Source organism: Megascapheus bottae, chromosome 21, assembly GCF_031878675.1.
Source record: "Megascapheus bottae isolate mThoBot1 chromosome 21, mThoBot2.hap1, whole genome shotgun sequence".
NCBI lineage: Eukaryota > Metazoa > Chordata > Mammalia > Rodentia > Geomyidae > Megascapheus > Megascapheus bottae.
This window is the reverse complement of record NC_143529.1, coordinates 17002583-17023453: the sequence shown is the minus strand read 5'-3', so window position 1 is coordinate 17023453 and position 20871 is coordinate 17002583. Positions and strand designations below refer to the sequence as shown.

General features: G+C 37.2%; 1 pseudogene; it reads left to right on the top strand.

Moving 5' to 3' along the window:
- Window positions 1-10206: 10206 nt before the first annotated feature.
- Window positions 10207-10615, top strand: LOC150048707 (tax1-binding protein 3 pseudogene; annotated as a pseudogene).
- Window positions 10616-20871: the final 10256 nt, after the last annotated feature.

Genomic DNA, 20871 nt, shown 5'->3' with positions numbered 1-20871 from the left:
AGGGAGAAGTCTAATTTGGAGATAAATGTTTGAGGACTATTGACATACAAATAGTGTTTAAATCCATGATAATAATGAGATCCTTCAAATGTGGAAGATGAACAGAAAAAGACCAGTGGTGAAGACTGATTCACTGTTGAGAAATCAAGATCAGAAGACATTCTGGGGGATGGAGGAGAGAAGAAACCAGAGGAAAGTGAGAAGAAATGGTGTCTAAAAACCAAGTGAAGGAATTTACTTCATGGAAGAGTGGTCAATTGTACTAAATGCTGCTAACTTGTATGTCTCTAAAGATTTTAACTCTTTTTAAACTTTATTTGAATTAGTAAAATGCTTTATTACAATGATGTTGAAAACCAGTACCAAGGACACAGCCAATGTAGGAGACCTGGACAGGGTGTCCCCAGGAATTTTGTGTATAGTGAAGGCCTCATGCCACTGAGAGCTTCCACCTCCTGTGCGTATGAATGAAGCAAGAATGACAGCCATCATTGGCACGAGAACTTCACTGTGTGGAGTTCCTTCTCTTCTCAAAGAATATGCAATCATTTATGGAGCTACAGTAAAGAGACTTTCTTCTAAGCTCAATATTATGGTCTCGTTGGAAAAAGTGAGAAGGTTTTCAAAAAAAAAAAATGCGGTATCGCTTAGAAAGTCCATGTATTTAGGGCCGGGAGTTTGGCCTAGTGCTTGTCTAGCATGCGTGAAGACTGGGGTTCGATTCCTTGGAACCACATACATAGAAAAAAGCCAGAAGTGGCGCTGAGGCTCAAGTGGTAGAGCTCTAGCTTTGAGAAAGTCCAAGGACAGTGCTCAGGCCCTGAGCTCAAGCCCAGGACTAGCAAAAGAAAAAAGAAAAAAGAAAGTCCATGTGTCTCAACATAGGTAATTATTTTCAGTAAAATGTAGATAGAGATCACTAAGCTATTGTGAGGCTATCATTGTGAAAATTAATAATGACATATTTCCTTATTCAGTTTCCTAACATTCATCATCAAATGAATTATTAGTTTTCAATAAATAGTTAATTTGATTCATGACTTCTCGATTGCTTAATAAATTCAAATTTTTCTATGAAACTTTTATACTTTCCACTTTGCAGACCTTGAACTTTGATCTATTCCCACAAAGAGAATTTCTGCTATAGAGATTTCACTCAAATAAATACAATTCTTTTTAACTTCCAACTTAATGTTCAAATATATTTAAAGTAATTATTAAAGTATTTTAAATGAAGAAAAATGGATGAAATTTTTTTTCATTATAGAGAAGACAAAAAATAACCCAGTCTTAACTATAAAGGAAGTGAGGGATGATAGGTAGGAAAAAAAGGGCTAAGCTTTAAAAAAAAAAAGCAAAAGAAAAAATAGAAACTTATTTGCAAAAGAAACTTACTTGATTCATAGTTTCCCTACCTGAAATTATGCTTTTGAACTCCCTTCTATCACTCACAGGTACTTTCTTCACAAAATAATTTTATTTGTTCTTATGTTTTAATGTGTTTATGAGTTACAATGTGATATTAGTCTTTTATTTAGATATGTATTAGATATTATTGGATAATAATATAATCAGAATAATTAGCATATCCTCCACATTAAAGGTCTGTCATTTCTCTATGGAAAATGCATTCAGAATTCTTCCTTCTAAGTATTTTGAGGCATATAATGCATGAACCATATTTACATGCATATTAGAGCTTACTCTTCTAATGAAATGTAATAATATACCCAATATTGAACTCATTTTCTCCAACTACTTTCCCCAGCCTCAAATAACCCCAATTCTAACTCTGAATTTCTATAAGAACAACTTTTACAGCTTCCCTACAGGAGTACCATCTTTCTTTTTACCAGTATTGGGGCTTGAACTCAGGGCCTGAGTACTGTCCTTGGGCTTTCTTAAGGCTAGAGTTCGACCATTTGAGCCACAGCACCACATCTGGCGTTTCCTATGTATGTGGTACCAAAGAAGTGAACCGGGGTCGTCGTACATGGTAGGCAGAGTGCATGCAGAGTAATGTGTTGAGGGAAATTAGTCAGTCACAGAAAGACAAATACCACAGTTGTTCTTAAATACATTTAGAACCCTCAGAGCATGAAACCTAGTCATATATGTATTTTCTATTATTTCTATTGGAAGGAACTGAGAAAAATGAGAGGAAAATGTTTCATTTCTCTATAGCTCAATGACATTTACTGTTCAAGTAACTTGTATTTTTGCCATACATTTTCAGAAAGCAGCTCTGGCTTTGATATTAGCATACTTATAAATATTACCTCAAAAAATTACAGGAAACAAATTATGTACCATTCTTCAAGTTTCAAAGCTATGCATTATGTTTTATAATGCTTAATAAGTACAGTAAAAGTATGTACACTCATGTCAGAAGTGACTTTACAGGCTGGGATGTAGCTCAGTGGCAAAGCACTTGCCTAGCAAGTGCAATGTCCTGGGTTTGATACCCAGTGCCAAAAAAAGAAGTGACTTTACCAATTTCAAATGTATAATAATGAGTCTAGTAAAACTGATTAGTGGACAATATACATAGCATAGTTCTTTCGGAAGTAGACTCGCATAAATCCCTTCCAGCCACATATAGAACATTGTACATAAATAGAACAATTACAGTGTCCCAGGAGGTCCCTTCTTTCTTTCTATCCCTTTCTTTCTTCCCTTAGGTGACAATGCAACCCTGATTTTAAAACCATGGATTAATTTTGGCAACTCTGTCATATATATACATATATATGTATATATATAATTGAACAGTGTTATTTTATATCTGCTTCCAGGCAGATGACTTAGTTTGTATCTTGTGACTAATTGAACATTCACTCTCAATGATGTATAAGGTGTATAATCACATAGCATTTTGTTGTAAGGACATAATACAAGTTACTTACTCAATGCTTATCATTGGGATATGTTCCAAAACTTTGAGACTGATGAAATAATGCATAGGTATTCTACTAAATTTTTGAAAATAGGTATTACATATTCATTTCTCTTGCATAGGCTAGATGTGGCACTGATAAAGCATAGGCCTAGCAAAAATGAAGCTAGTGAATTGTAAATACTGCCAAACAAAAATTAATATCCAAGAGAAGTATAAAGGGGAGATCGCCATATATCTTCAATAATACTTGATCATTTCCATTTCTCTTTTATATATTTATTTGCTGATACACAATATTCATATATATATTTGTGGGACATAATCATAGGATGACATGTGTATACACTGTATAATGGTGAGAGCAAAGTACTGAACATTTCACCTTCTCAAACATTTCTCATTTCTACCATGAGGATCTATTTGGCTATAGATTATTGTGGGTCTATAGTTACCATAGTGGTTTAGAAACTTAGACCTAATTACATCTAGCTAATTGATTTTTTGAACCATCTTCTATCTTTGTTCAATTCAATCTCCCTCCTCCTCTCCTTCCCACTCTTAAGTGGATACTATTACATTCTCTTTCTATGCAATTGATTTAGAAAAAATATATCATATTAAAGAAATACATGCATTCCATGTTTATTAGAGCTTTATTTACTATAGCTGAATTTGGGATTAAATACGGCCTCTACTGATGGCTGAATGAATAGCAAAACTGTAACATATTATACAATAGAGTATTATTTGACTATAAAAAAAGAATAAAACCTGCCATTTGAAGCAAAATAGGTGGACATCAGGTAACATGTTAAGTGAAATAAGGCAGGTACAGAAAGATAAGACTACATAATTTTACTTATTTGTACAGAACTTGGTAGGGAAGGATGTGTATTCTAGAGCTCTGAAGATTTAATTCACATGCCAGGCAAGCATTTGATCCCAATACCCTCTTCAAGTAAGCAAGTGGTAGAGGAAAATGACATTGGAATTGAACAAGGTGGATTGCTATGTGAAAGACAGAATTACTATTGTCTCTTTAAGAGCTTATTACTTGCTAATTGTATGACATACTCTGTGTTACCTTCTTGAATCAATTTATGTTGATTCATTTTCTCATAAATAGATGTTTATTTTGTGCTTTATTTGTGGTGATTTTAGAAGCTTGTCCATAAAAAGCTTCCATCAAGAGTCTTATCTTCTATCCTTTAAACATATAGAGCTGACCTAGAGCCAGATCTTTCTAAGTACCACCTACTGAACTACTGATACACCGTGAGCCCATGGATACCACCTTCCCATATAACTCAGGGTCTTGCTGAGCTGCTTTATTGCCAGAGTTCTTTTATTTTCTGTGGTAGATTCTCTATGTCTGTAGGATATTTGCAGTTCTCGGAATTTGTTTTGATAAGACAACTTTCAATATACAAATATGAAAATAGAATTTAGGATGTCTGGGATTGGTAACACTGATTGAGATTTATTACACTCATACATTGTTATATTGATTTGAAACTCATCTGTACAACTACTTATAGATAGCAAAACATTTTAAAATAAAATAATTCTCATTAAAAACTAAAAGTTTTTTAATTTTAGGAGAAAAACAATCTGGGCACCAGGGGCTGAGGTCCTAGCTGCTTGCAGGGCAGGCAAGATTGTTAGACTAGGGGTTGAGAGCTAGCCCAGAAGGAGAAGCCATTCCAGAGACACATTCCCAAAGAAGAGTTTCCAAGAAGCTTAACATCAGTGGATCCATACCAGACAGAGACCTGATTTGAAAATTACTGAGTGTGATCAGAACTGGAGGCATAGGTCAGTGATAAGGAGTGACACCTAACAAAATGGAGGGTCTGAGTTTACAACCCCAATAGTGTCTCTGTTGCCTGATTTCTGGAAAACTACTGAAACTTTGGGATGCTTGTTGCCCTGTCTTTATAAAATGACAAGTTTACAACATGATGAAGACCAGAGTCTTTCTGACCCAATAAAACCTTATAAGCACTGAGGTCAGAACACAGGAACTTAAACAGATCAGCTGCCATTTTCTACGCTCAGGTAAATTGTTTAGCAATTCATGAGTAGCTGGTCTCAGTCAAAACGTTTTAGGAGTGTGCATACTGAGCTTATCTTTGCATGTTACGAAGACAGTGGTCAGAGGAAATTAACAAGTGTTAATGGTTTTAGCGATCATTTATGGATGATTCTGTGGGACCTGGAAGAGTAAGTTCATGGTGCATCACCTGGGAGAAGAACAAAACTCATTTGTTAAATAACCTTGCCATTTGGTGACACATTTCTTGCTCATACACTCAGCAACAATGGTTGCTATAATCACAGCTGTTCGACTCATCTTTAATTTCATTTAATTAGATGGAAAAGTGTTATTTGATATTCTTTAAAAAAATAAAATCAGTGACCAATTAGTAAGAAAGAATAGCTCGTGACTCGCACACCACACTATCCTTGTGACTGAAATTATGAAGTAAGGGCACTGTGTCAGAAGTTCCATTTATGGTATCTTCCTGGCTGATAGGAAATTTTATTTAACTAATCAATGGTTTCCCTGAACCTATTAGTCTGGCTTTCTAAGGTGCAAGTAAAATGGAAAAGAAGTCCTCCATAAGTTCAGTTGCACACTTCCATTTTCCATTGTTTTCTAGGGTATGAACTTCCTTATCAAGTTTCAGAATCCTCCTCTGAATGTTGGAAAGTTTGAAATCGGCTGGGTTATTTCATACCAGCATCATAGAAACTGTGTATCTCACGAGACTGCAAGTCTAAGTGGCAGAGAAAATAAAGCTGAGTAAGTCCTGATTCCCAGTATTTGGCAAGGCGAGAGAAATGCCAAACCACTCGGCAGCAAAATAGCACCCCATGTCAGAGTATGACTCAGAGGTGAGCCCCAATGAGATGAGACAGTGATGAAGCTGTGTACACTAGCTACCGGTTCCTTCGCTTGTGCCTTGTATGTAGCACTGCTCATGCCACCGTAAGAGAACAGTGGTTTCTTTGTCTCTTGATGCTACAGCAAGTTCATCATGGCACTCTGTACATTTTTTTCATCTAGGCTGTCTGTGTGCATTATAAACTAATGCCAATATAACACTTGATACCTTATCAACTTTTCATCTTGATCCAAACTGTCATCTACTAAATGCATCAAAAACATGATTATAGGGGCCTGGAGTTTGGCCTGGTGGTGGAATACTTGCCTAGCATGCACAAAGACCCAGGTTCGATTCCTCAGCACCACATACGTAGAAAAAGCCAGAAGTGGTACTGTGGCCTTCAGAAAGTCCGAAAACAATGCTCAGGCCCTGAGCTCAAGCTCAGGACTGGCAAAAAAAAAACATAAAGAATATATTAGACTTTGGGGATATATTACACTTTATCTGTACACTTAACAGATCCATGAGATACAGTTTAGTTCTAGCTAAAGTAGAAAGATCTCTGAGTTTCAATATTATTCGGATAGTTCAAATACAACTCAGTAGTTTGGCTTCTGTGACAAATCAATTTGTCCTTGCACATATTGTATTGTCCAGAAGATCATTACTAAATAAATACTCTCATTGATTTCCCAAGGTCAATGATATGTTCTTTTCATGTTTTTATGGTGTGTGTGTGTGTGTGTGTGTGTGTGTGTGTGTGTGTGTGTGTGTAACAGGATAACATGTATATGTGTGGGACTATGATGATATATGTGTGTGTGTGTGCTAAAAATGTGATTAATAACAAAAGCTGAAGGCTTGACATTTGCAGTGTCTCACCCCTGTAATTCTAGCTACTTAGGAGGCTGAGATCTGAGGATCATGGTTCAAAGCCAGCCTGGGCACTGAAGTTCATAAGACTCTTATCTCCAATTAACCACTAGAAAAGAGGAAGTGGCACTGTTGTTCAAGGGGTAGGGCAGTAGCCTTGAGCTGAAGAGCTAAGGGACAAAGAGTTCAAGCCCCACAACCCACACACAAATAAAGAGAACTGAAGGCTTAAATAATGTGATGTCACCATTATTTCAGACATGTAAATACGTTCGTAAGGGCCAACTTATTCCAGAGTATTATTCTGGTCTACAGTGAATGAATTTACTGAAAACAGGTATTCATAGTAAGTAAATGCTTATGCTACTTCACACTTTGTCATCAATTATCCATCCACACTCCCTCTAATATCTTCATTATATATATGTATATAGCATATAACTATAACATGTATAGCAGAGTCACAACTCATGAGAAAGACATCCAACTTTTATAGTAGAACTTTATCTACACACACACACACACACACACACACACACACACACAACCATTTGATCTATGAATATGGAAATAGAAGCAATGAGTCTGTGGGTTACAGTGGGCCTGGAAGAAGCATAGCAAAGATATGGAACCAGCCCAGATGTCCCTCAGTTGATGAGTGGATCAACAAGATGTGGTATTTGTACACAATGGAATTCTATGCTGCTGTCAGAAAGAATGACATTGCCCCATTTGTAAGGAAATGGAAAGACTTAGAAAAAAATCATAGTAAGTGAAGTAAGGCAGACCCAAAGGAACATAGACTCAATGGTTTCCCTCATTTGTCATAATCAGTAGAAACCTTGGGCTCTCCTAGCAGAGATTTGCAATAGAGCAAAACCTAGTTACATAAGGCCATATAGTATGACGCTAAATGAAAGGACCTTTAGGATATAGAAACAAAAGCCATATAATGAGTGATTGTTGTCCTTAATGTACTATGTTATCTCTCATCTCTTTTGCTGTCCCTTGGGTATCTCATATTGTTACAGTATCTCACTTTGTTATCTGATATATTGGATATGTTTGTATTTGGTTATTTGAAATTGGATAGGGAAGGGGGGAAGACAAGATGAGGGGTGGGGGTAGGGGGGAGGGAAATGGGGACCAAGACATGAGAAAGGGTATCAATGTATGTGAATTAATGCACCTTCTATCTGGCAAATATCATGTAACCCTTCTATTAATTACAATAAAAATATATGAAAAAAAGCAGAGGGAAGAGCCAGGAACAATCAAGAAGCTGGATCTTTTCCTTTTCAAGGCACCTAAAAGAACATTTCCAGTAGACTTTGGGGGACCTCAGGCCTGTCTGTATCTAACCCAACTCTCACAACATCTCTTTATTGAGGAGATGGTATCTGCCATTGTCATTTGACCCACATATGAAAGCTGTCTAATGTACTGGACACATGAGTTACTCAGAAGGAACACTGAGGCCAAAAGAATGGAATGATTAACATGAGAAATGAGAAGTCTTATCATGAAAGTAATATGGCATACAAGTCCAGTCAGAGAACAGGAACTTCAGATATGAGCCATTTGATTTCACAAAAAATAAAATGCTGTTTAGATGGAAAAATAAGCCCCATCAGCATGTCCCTGTATGCATTACAGACGGAGAGCTCATGATGCATGTGACAAAGGGTTAGATGAGAAACAGTATATTGATGAGCATGTACTAAGTCCATTCTTGTAAGTTGAAATGCACTTAGAGTTTGAGAAGTCTTCCAATAAGAAAGTTTTTGAATCACCACAGGTGAAAAATTACTTTCCAAGGAACTATGGTTTGGGGGAACAGTTTTAGAAATGCTTTTGTAGTTAGGAGCATAATGCATAAGGCCGTGCTTGAAGTAGGTGAAGATCTCCACAGAACTCAAAAATGTCAGTTATATCACTGCCCATTTCCCTGGTTTGCAGCCATTTAGACATACCGCTAATAAATTTGGTGCTCAAAGATCTAAATGCTTTAATACTGCTGCTTTCAAGAAGTCCAGTGACATAATTCTCATTTCAGCTTAATGGTACTTCCAAGATGAAAAGTAGCTTCACAGTTTTCTGTCATCATTCTACTAATTCTAAATCTCTTTTCCAGTGAAGCTCTTTATATCAATGGGAAATAAATATCTATTCTACTTCTTTGTCCTTTTACAAATACATTCAAAAAGTATCTGTTGATTCTTTTGTGCCATGGAGGAAAGACCCTGATAAAATGATCCAGTTTTTATCAATGTACCCCAATGAGTTGTTGAGGCACATCACCATGAAACCCAGGATTCGAGCAGAGAGAAAATCACTGAAGGTTTTTTTTTATGATAGCAAGATGGACCCGTCTATAGACAAGCTTATTTCATGGAATAATAATACTTACTTCCATTGGCAGGACATGGAGCAGATTCAATCATAGATAAAGATGTGTGTCCTTGAGCTCATCTAAGGAATGAGCCTTTGGAAACAAAAGCAATGAAACTGAATTTACAGGAATGAAAATGAAGAACAAACTACGAAAGTTGAAGAAGCTTAGTGGATAGAAACTCCCTGAGAACAAGTCATCTTTGAAGGAGAAGAATATTGAAGTAAAGATTTCACGCTGCTGTTTAAATCAAACTTACTGCTCATCACCATCATCTGATGAACAATATGAAAGGGTATAAACAAAACTTCACGCTTTTGCTGTTTGAAAAAATTCTTGAACTTTAGCTGCATTAGAGTTTCTGACCTATCATACACATTCAAAACAGTAACTTTTTAAGGGATTTCAGTTTTAATTCAATTTGGTAGCCACAAATTTACTTCATTTTTCAGGGATATTACATTTTTCTTTAAAAATAACATCAATATTACTGTTCATCATGAAAATACTGAAAAGTATCCAAGAATTGAAAAAGTAGCATATCCATGTATTACAAAGGTATGTGTTAAAATATGAAAACAAGATATTTTTTCTTGTTTTTAATGTACTGCGTGAAGTTCTTTCTTCTTTCATTTTTCCCCACTTTGGTTTATCCTCTGTTGTCATTGTATTTGATTTGAACACCCTGTGTCTCATATATATGTTTATCTGAATTGGGGAAGGGAAGAGGAAGGACAAAATGGTGAGACAAAGGACAAAGCAATACTCACAAGACAGTATGTTGGAAATGAACTTTACAGCTTGGGGGAGGGGTGAAATGGGAGAAAAATGAGGGAGGGGGTAATAATGTTCAAGAAGAAATGTACTCATTACTTTGTGTATGCCACTGTAACCATCTGTGCATCACCTTGACAATAGAATAAAATTTTAAAAATTAACTAATTAAAACAAAAACATGGTCACTTAGATGTGTTAGCTCTTTACAGAATCCTACTTGAAAACATGTTCTTTCTAACTAATAGTCTGCTCATCTGAATATATCAGTGTTATTCCCTGTTATAAATTTGGAGTTAAGGAATTAAAAAATCTATGCAAAGGCATCAATTAAAATCTACTCGTGCATTTCTCTGGCCAGGCTTTCCTGAGTGGCGATGGGCTCCCGGCTTGGGGTTGAGATGTCCTACATCCCCGGCCAGCCGGTCACCGCCGTGGTGTCCTACTGGGCAAAGTTGAGGTTCCACGCCTGGCACTTGAAGCATGAGGAGTTGAAATTCACAAGCTGCGCCAAGGTGAGAACTTAATCCCTGGCTTCAGCATCAGAGGTGGGATTGACCAGGATCCCTCCCAGAATCCCTTCTCAGAAGATAAGACAAGGGCATTTATGTCACACGGGTATCTGAAGGAGGTCCTGCAGAAATTGCTGGGCTGCAGATTGGAGACAAGATCATGCAGGTTAATGGCTGGGACATGACCATGGTGACACATGACCAGGCCCGGAAGCGGCTCACCAAGCTCTCTGAAGAAGTGGTGCGCCTGCTGGTGACAAGGCAGTCGCTGTAGAAGGCCGTGCAGCAGTCCATGTTGTCCTAGCAGCCGGCCTTGATATATCCCTGTCTGCTTGTTTGTACAGTGACCACTACCATTGCTCTGTCTTCTTCCTGGCTTCTGTATGCTGGGCCTCAGCTCAGAAGGGTGCCAGCTGAACCCCAGGCTGAGGGCACCCTTTCTTCCCCTTTTACCCCAAGTCTGAGCCCAGGGAGCAGCAGTTTCCCTTGGACACTGAGGATTGGAAATCAGGGCCTGAAGCTGAGTGGTTGTGCATCTGCAATGACTAGATACAGCCACAGCAGTACCAGGTGAACAGGAAACACCTGAGAGTTGACAAAGCTGGGAAATGCCAAGTGGGGCCACTTTTCTGCTTGTCCTGGCTGCGGGGCTTGGTCCTGCCATGTTAATTCCACAGTGTGTGCGATGCATGCTTCCCTGGTACACTACTTCCCACACGCACAACCCGGGCTAGACTCACACAGTACCAGAGCTAGTAGGAAGATTGAACTGAATGAGGTGTGTGGGCTTCTGGACACCTCCTCGCCTCTCACGGGTGCTGGCCTTCCGAGGGTTTGTCTGCTTACAGGACTTAGATGAGTTCCAGAGCTGATATTGCTGGGCAGCTCTCAGGATTGCCTTTGTTTTTTCTCTTCACCTGTGGATTTAACTTTTGTATTTTTTAAATCCTAACTTTGATACAAAGTGTTTTGATCTATTTGGAAAATGCCAATTCCACTTTTGAATTTAGCTTACTAATTCACATCTGCGAGCCACTCCTCTTTGCATATGAACAAGCCTTAATTTGGTTAATGTGCAAACGGGACAGTATGTTGCTATCCTCCACGTGACATCTTGTACTCAATAAATGATGATACTCACAAAAAAAAATCTACTCATGCACGGGGTACGTGCTCATGTGGGATGTGCTTTCCAGGTAATCAATAATTAAATTGAACACTGAGATATCTTTCATCTCCTCTAAGTTAATATTTGTTCATTTATAGTTGGTGGCTTTTCACAGCTATACAAAGCACAGTGTTTGAAAAGTCAAGTGTATGTAGAATCCTAGAAGTTATACTTTTTGAAGATGGAGGGTTTTGGCCTCCTCTTCAATGTGTATGATATACAAGCCACTTTCATTCTAATCTAAAGTATGTTTCTGACAGGAAGATAGCATCTTCTCTCTCATAAAAGAAGTGATACCCTTTGTATGGGAATTAATGTACCACATATCTGGCAAATATTATGTAACCCTTCTATTAATTATAATTAAAAATATATGAAAAAATAAAATAAAATAAAAATTCCTGGCCAATGTGAAAAAAAAGAAGTGAACAGACCATCTGCACCTGAGATTTTGTTATATTCGTCCTAATGATAGTCTGTGTGCCTCCCACTCATGAGGCTTATCATCTGAAAGTTAATAAATTTCCTCTCTGAAATTCACTTTCAAGGTTCTGAAGAATACTTTTAGTTCTCACCATGTTTTGTTACAATTTTAAATAATCATAAAACAGTTTCCTCACTGATAGCCGAGTCAGGAAGGAAGAGTTTTCAAAAACTTAAAAAGAGGTAGATTTAGTAGTTGTGTCTTATTTCTCAATTATCACAGTGGTGTCTAGGAAGTGACTCTGTTTTCAGGATGCCTTCTAAACCAGACCATCTAGGGCAATAACTTTTTGTTGAAGAAATCTCACTTTTTGCTATCTGAAAAGAATGACATGATGTAGTAAAGTTTCTTTGGTGACTTTTCTTAAACCCAGGAGGATTTGTTCCCCCTGACACCCAAAAAAAATCTTTCTTGATAGTCCAACTTCTCTTTTAGTTTTTAATCATCCTCATTGTCCTTTTAGAGACACACTGAGAAATGCAGATGTTTTGTGAAGCCACATTTCAGGCAGTTAAATGACAGACAAGTAAAACTTCATGATGAAGAGAGAAGGAACTTAAAAACAAATCTGTTGCTCATTCATCTTTATTGCTTCATTATTCATAACAGCCAAGATATAGAAACAGCTCAGCTATCCAACATAATGAGTGGATCCCTCAAAATGTGGTAACTACACACAAAGGAATTTTACACAACCATTAGAAATAATAAAATTATACCCTTTGCAGGGAAATGGATGGAATTAGAACAACTCATGTCAAGTGAGGTAAGTGCAAAGAGGAAAACGGCACATGTTTTCTCTGATATACGAAAATTCTATCTAAAATGCACTGGCATATGATAAATTATACAGGATTCTAGATACTCACACACAGTGAGACAAAAAAGAGAATACTCTTAAGGGAGAAAGAAAAAGGTATAATGCCTATGTGCTTCTTCATACTTATATAAAATTATATATATATATGTATATATCAAAAGCATCTCCAGTATATACAAACAAGGTAAGTCTCTTTTTGTTGATGATGAGCTTGTCTTCTTTTCACTGTGTATGGTTTATACATGCATGCATCTTTGGGAGGGAGATAGGGGGACAGAAAACCCAAAGGAAATAAGGGTAAAAGGGGCAGCAGTGGAGCTCACTGAACACTGATGGGTGTCCACTCATGGGTGGAGATATGAGGGAGGAACTGGGAGAAAGTGGCAGAATGGAAGGCACTGTACAGAAGGAAATATACTCATTACCTGACACATGTAAGTATAACTGCTCTGTACATCACCTTTATGAAAACAACAACGTAAATTTTTAAAAGGTGTTGTTTCATTGTAGAGACTCCCTATGTTAGCCTCGGGGTATGGTGAGAAGCTTGCCTTTTTAAAATCATTGCTTTATTGATCATGGTGTATGACAATAATTGCCTCGTCAGCTTTATGCGTTTTAATTACTTACCTTTCTCCCCTATTTTGGAGTCTGTTTCCCCTATTTTTGAGTCTAAAAGTGAGTGGCTCACCAAGGTAAAACGTTAACTAATTTTAAATATAAAAAAGATGTCTGTTACAAAAAGTGTGTTGTTTGTGAATGTAAATCAAATTATAATCTTATAACCTCAAGTCAGCTTAAGCTTGATAACAAAATACATAAGACTAGGCTCACAAAATAACAGAAATATCTTTTCTCGTAGTTCAATAAATTTTAATCCCAGAATTGGAGTGTTAGCAAGTTGGGCTCTGATCAGGGGAACTCTTCTGACTTGTGTTTGCCTCCTCTCTGTTTTCCCTCGGATGAAGAAGAGATAGAAATCGCTTTTAAGTCTTTCCTTATATAATCATCAATAGCATCACAATGGCCCCACCCACATGATCTCTTCTAAACTTAGTTGTTTCCAAAGGAACAATATTAAATACTGCACATACGATATTTTTTTTTAGTCTTCAGGCTTGAACTCTGGGCATAGGCTCTGTCAGTGAACTTCTTTTGCTCAAGTTTAGTGGTGTACCACTTGAGCCACAGCATCGCTTCCAGCTTTTTCTGGAGATAAGAATTCTGTGGACTTTTCTGTCTGGGCTCTCTTTCAACATGTGATCCTCAGCTCTCAGCCTCCTGAGTAGCTAGGATTACTGGCGTAAGGCATCAGCACATAAAGACTGTGCCTCAAATCTTTTGTTTGTTTGTGCCTTCACCGCCACCCTCCCACCAACTAACTCGTGAAGTATAGTGAGCATATGGAATATTAACTCTCCTTAAATCTCTTCGGACTCCTTGTTCATGCTAGGCAGGAGAACACCCAATGCCTGGCTGCTGGATTCAACACCCATTGTTAAAGATGCAGGAAATTTCAATCTTTCAATGCTAGTAGCTCCCAGGGACCACAGAGGCCTTGCCAGATCTTGAACATTTCAGGAAGAAAGAAGTTGACTCACAGCCAGAGCTGACAGAACTGCAGAATTCTGGCCAACTTAGAGTTGGGGGGAGAAAAGCTTGCTCTTTTTGGTCAAAGAATTAGGAAAGAGAAAGCTTCACACAGAGAAATATTGAACATTATCCCCTCACTATAGCAAAACACTATAAATAATACTCTGAATGCACTTGTACCCTACTCAGTAAAGGCTGGTAACCCAGGACAGTAAACTAGGAAGGCCGGACAGAAGGTTGTGCTTCTATTGTAATCATCCAGTATAATCTACTGTAAGTATAGCTCAAGGGGTACAGTACTACCTGTGCTAGAAAGCCAACTGAGAGCTTAAGTTCAAGTCCATATACCAACCTACACACACACACACACACACACACACACACACACACACACACACACACGTTTACATGCGTTTATTGTGAGCAGAAGGCATTCTCTGTAAATTCTTCTTCCTCTTTCTTCCATTCCTTCCTTTTCCTGTGTATCATTATCCTAGATCAGAGCTCCTCTTTCTGAGTCACAAAATGCTTATCACAAAATTTGTGTGATCATTTTGTTCCTTTCTTTCCATCTTTGCTACAGGTTCAAAGATTAGAAACTCAAGCCTTCCTCCTCATTTACTCTCTCTTCCCCATGTATAAGCCAAATGTTTTCAGCTCCCCGAAAGAAGGAAAATCTTGGCTACTGCTCAGCTGTCATCAATGCCATTCTGTACTTCTTTGGGGGATTTTCTTGCTGCTTGGCTCTGGGATGCTTAATGTTCCCTCAATCAGAGCAATGTAGGAGAAAAACTACAGAAAATGCCCCACACATCTGAGCAACGAACCTCTCTAAATAAGTCAGTACCTGGAGAAAAATGAAACGAAGTAGAAAAACTGAATAAGGAGGAAATATTTTCATACAGTAAAGCAAGTATTTTTTTAAAAAAATCCTGGATGATTGAGACATGGTAAAGAAACTATTTACTACATCAGTAGCTGCCATATATTGCTATTATTTTTCCTCTTCTCCTTCTTCTTCTCCTTCTTCTCCTTCTTCTCCTTCTTCTCCTTCTTCTCCTTCTTCTTCTTCTTCTCCTTCTTCTCCTTCTTCTCCTTCTTCTCCTTCTCCTTCTCCTTCTCCTTCTTCTTCTTCTTCTTCTTCTTCTTCTTCTTCTTCTTCTTCTTCTTCTTCTTCTTCTTCTTCTTCTTCTTCTTCCTCTTCTTCTTCTTCTTCTTCTTGTTATTATTTCCATCCCCTTTTAAGATCCACTCTTTTCCCTGAGGGTGACATTACACATCATGCTTGGTAATAAAAGCCATCCATTTTGAATTTTCACCCAGCTAATTATGGCATTGGGATAACATTTGCATGTAATTAAGCAAAAAATATTTCCTTAACTACTTCACAATTACATATTGAAATCACAAGCAGATTGAGAATCACTAAAAAGGAAATTATTTTGACTCATTTTAAAAATCAGGAACCACTTGTCTTGCATTATTGAATGATTTTTTAAAATCTAACATTTTTTTAAAAATTGTATTATTAAAAACACTAAGAAGAAAATAAAGTTTCCCAGTGGGATATGGGAACAGTTTGAGCTGACTGCTTTTTAGATGTTCTTTACCTCTACTTCTCAACAGCTCTGAACATTAACTATATATAGTAATTAGCTTTTGGTGCTTTTGGCTGCCAGGTCCTGTTGAATGAATTGGGGAAGTGCTCAGTTTTTTATATCATTTGGAAAGTGCTGTGGTCCCACTGCTTTCTGCTCTACGTAAATCACTGTATCTCCTTTCCACTGAACTCACTGCTTTGCCTAGAGAACAGCATCTTCAACAAGCCTCCAAAAAACAGGCGTGCATCAGGTCTGTGGTCACTGCACATTCCGAGGCACCTGTGGCTTCCCGAATGGCTCTGCAAAATACGCATAGAATACACTGAGAGAATCTTAGAAGTACAGTATTTGAAGCTACTTTATTACATGATATTTGCCAGATAGAAGGTGCATTAATTCACATACATTGATACCCTTTCACATGCCTTGGTCCCCATTACCCTCCCCCCTAACCCTTGTTTTCCCCCTTCCCTATCCAATTTCAAATAACCAAATACAAATATATCGGATATATCAGATAACAAACTGAGATACTGTAACAATATGAGATAACCAAGAGACAGCAAAGGAGATGAGAGATAACACAGTACATTAATGACAACAATCATTCATTATATGGCTTTTGTTTCTATATGCTAGAGGTCCTTTAGCGTCATACTATATGGCCTTATTTATCAAGGTTTTGCTCTATTGCAAATCTCTGCTAGGAGAGCCCAAGGGTTTTTTTTTTTTAAATAATTCTGCAGTTGATCCAGACATCTTAGCTGCATACTGTCAACCTCCACTTTTCTTTATCGAGCAGTCATACCTAATGAATTCACATTATGCTATTTCTTTCTATCTTCCCAGTTTTATGTCTTTTACCTGATTCTTTGGATGCAAGCAATATTTATCACAATACCTATGAATTGTATGGGGAAAAAAAACCAAGATTTTTACTAAGAATATGGTAGAAATAGAAAAAAACCTTAAAAGGCAAACAATAAAATAGAACCAATTTATATCTTCATGGATCAGAAAATGTATAGTATACATATTATCTCGGTCCTTAGAATTCCTGAAGACAGAATTTTGTTTCCAGTTGGTCTGCTGCTGAACCCTCATTTGGGACTACTGTGCTAAGAGTAGAAAGTCAGCAAATATTTGGTTAATATATGTGATGATATACATGTCGGTGGAAAAAGATCAGTCAGGATACCAGAACGAGAGAAATGGAGGAATAAGGTGTGGGCACAAAATAAGAAAGCAATCCAACTAAGCGATTACAGATTCATCCTGAGTGCATTTAATATCTCAGTATCACAAGGTATCTTCTGAAAGTGTATGATCTGACGTGCAGAATAATTTAAGAACCTTGGAGTAAAGATACAAAAATGTACTCATGGACTTCCTTCTAGTTCTTCCTTATTGGTTCCAAGTTAAAATTCTTAAATTCTGAGAGGCTATTGGGAAGGCCATACTCTAGCTTGTATGCAGGTACAGAGCCAGTTCTTCACCAGGAGAGCAGCAGTGACAACTTGGCTCCAAACCTTAGACCAAATTCAAATCATTCCTCAGACATTACTAGCCAAGAAGCTTGGCAGCATGAGCAAACAAGATGATGGGAATTATGTCTGTTCCTCTTGGTAACCCAAATCACGGAGCATACCAGGTTCATGTGGCTTAGAATTTTAACCTCTGTATTTTAACTATAAAGTTCTCTTCTTCCACATAATATTCTTTCGAGTTCTAGATATCTAAACTTAAGAGTAATACATGCAAAAATTAAAGGAGTGGAATTGAAATCATGTTAAATATACCAAGCATTAAATATACTTATGTATATATACTCTATTCAAAGCAGTGATTTTTGAGTTCCCTTTTGTCTTCTGTGTTGCTTTTTTTATAGTATTATCTCTCAGTTTCACCAATTAGAATGTATTTTCAGGCACATAATTAAAATTTAATGTGAAAAAAATAATGTTCATTTACCTTTATGTGCATAAGATAATACCAAGTTTTCTCTTTAAATGCTATCAAGAAAAAGAAAACTGTTAGGGAAAGAACAGAAATAAACATACCATCCACATTAAATCTGTTATTTATTCACTGAAATCATGTGTAGATAATTGGCAATTTAAAATAAACACAAAACATTTTTTGACTCATTAAACTGTGAGGGATCCTGAAGAATCAGTTTACAGCTAATTTACGGTCCTTCAATTTCTGATGACAGTATTTTCATCCCAGTAGGATGGAATCAAAAAATGAATCATAATGTACCTGGGGACAACTGTGGAAAGCTTTTGTGCCACCTTGAGAAGAGTTGGGAATCACAGTTGTTATTACTCTTATCCTGGGATATTGCTAACATAAAAATCAGCTACAAGACTTTAAGAAAAGTGATTAACACCCAAATTGAAATAATGGCTTCAGGGATCCTTTTCTAAAGAGCCATGTTTTGTTAGGTAAATGGTTTCTACTTATGTATATAACTTCCTGTCAGGCTGACAGCCCTCAGTGGTCTACAGCCTTTATGTGGCATAAGACTTCAAGACAGCTACATACTAGCCACTCTCCAGAGCTGCCACTTCTCTGACATTAATGTCACTTCTCCAACATTAATCTATTCTCATTTCAAAAATGCAGCAACCCCATAGTTTTTCATTGCTTTTTTTTACTGTTGTTTGTTGTGTTGTGTTTTGTACTCCTCAGCCCGTAAAGAGAGTCCTGTGTTTTCCAGTTTAGTTCCCTTTTCCTCTGAAGATTCCATGAAAGGTGATTGAGAGGACACTCAATCAGAGAGGACAGAAAAACAAACGAGTAATAAAGGCAGTAGTTGTGTGAAGCATTTAAGGAACTAAGTAGAATGTCTAGCATAAAAACCTACAGTTTTATTTCTTCTAACAAGATTTATCACTTCAATTCTGCAGGTTGTCTATAACTGCTTCTAGTGGTTTGCCCTCCCTCCAAACACAATGCAAACATAAACTAAATGAAAGTAACTATCTTAAAATCCGAATGCCAATTAGTCTTCTCCTAATTGGTTACTGTGACAGATGACCTGATCAGTATTATAAGGTAAATGAACTACAAAATATTTACTGTTCTAAAAACATTTTGGGGGAAAGAGTTTTTTGAATTCTTTTTTTTCTTTTTTTCATATATTTTTATTGTAATTAAAAGAAGGTTTACACTATGTTTGCCAGCTAGGAGGTGCATTAATTCACATACATTGATACCTTTTCTCATGTCTTGGTCCCCATTTCCCTCCCCCTCACCCTCACCCTTCATCTTGTTTCCCCCCCTTCCCTATCCAATTTCAAATAACCAAATACAAATATATCCAATATATCACATAACTGAACAATATGAGATAACCAAGGGACAGCAAAAGAGATGAGAGATAACATTGTACATTAAGGACAACAATCACTCATTATATGGCTTTTGTTTCTATATTCTAGAGGTCCTTTCATTTAGCATCACACTGTATGGCCTTATGTATCTAGGTTTTGCTCTATTGCAAATCTCTGCTAGGAGAGCCCAAGGTTTCTACTGGTTATGACAAATGAGGGAAACCATTGAGCCTATGTTCCTTTGAGTCTGGCTTACTTCACTTAATATGATTTTTTCTAAGTCTTTCCATTTCCTAACAAATGGGGCAATGTCATTCTTTCTGACAGCAGCATAGAATTCCATTGTGTACAAATACCACATCTTGTTGATCCATTCAGCAACTGAATTAGAATGGCCAGGATCAAGAAAACTAATAACAACAGATGCTGGAGGGGATGTGGCCAGGAGGGATCACTACTGCACTGTTGGTGGAAGTGCAAACTATTCAACCACTATGGAAAGCAGTATGGCAGCTCCTCAAAAGGCTAAACATAGAGCTCCCCTATGACCCAGCAATTCCACTACTTGGCATTTACCCAATCATCCAGAAACAAGGACATACTAAATCCACCAGCACAACAATGTTCTTTGCAGCACTATTTACCATAGCAAAGATATGGAACAACCTAGATGTCCCTCAGTTTTTTGAATTCTTACCAAATTAAAAATATGCAGGTGGGAGTTTAACAAGGAATATTTTATGCAAGACTATTACACTTGAGGAGAGACACACTACAACACCACTGAAATAAAATACAGGAGAGTTGAAATGCAAAAATTGTAAGTAGAAAAGTACTGAAGGATGTAGAGAAGCATGCTATCAAGGAAATTAGACCATTAGAACATCAATTTTTGTTTTGTGAGCTGGCCTTCTACCACTTGAGCCATGCCTCCAATACCTACACCATTACTTTTTGCTAATTAGTTACCAGATTAACAGGAAATAGAAGACATGCCAAAATTTCAGTGATGATATTTCAAAATAATGGCTCTCAGGCCATTCAGCAAAACTGTCCTCAGTTGTAGAACTAAAAACAAGCTGGAAAAAGATTGACATCTTAAAGGAACAGAGAAAGAAGGAAGGGTGACATTGTCCATAAAGAGATGTCCTCTTTACCTGACTTATGTAACTGTAACCATGCTGTACATCACTCCAACAACAATAAGAAACTGTTTTAAAGGAGCAGAAAAATAACTTTTAATTGTGGATTTTCTAAAAGAAGCAGTATTATATTTTTCAAGAGCTGAAAGGATTGTTGGCTCCAGATTTAAAATCCAGAGAATATAGGCATTAGGAATGAAAAAGAAATAGATATCTTCATGAAATGACAAAACAGAATTTGTCAGCAGCCGACCTGACTCTAAGAATAGCAAAGAATTTCTCTAGACAGTAAGGACATAATAAAACAGAGACTTAAAACTTGAAAGGAAGCATGAGCAACACAATGGAGAAGCGTTTCACCAGCTAGCTTTCTCATGAATTTTA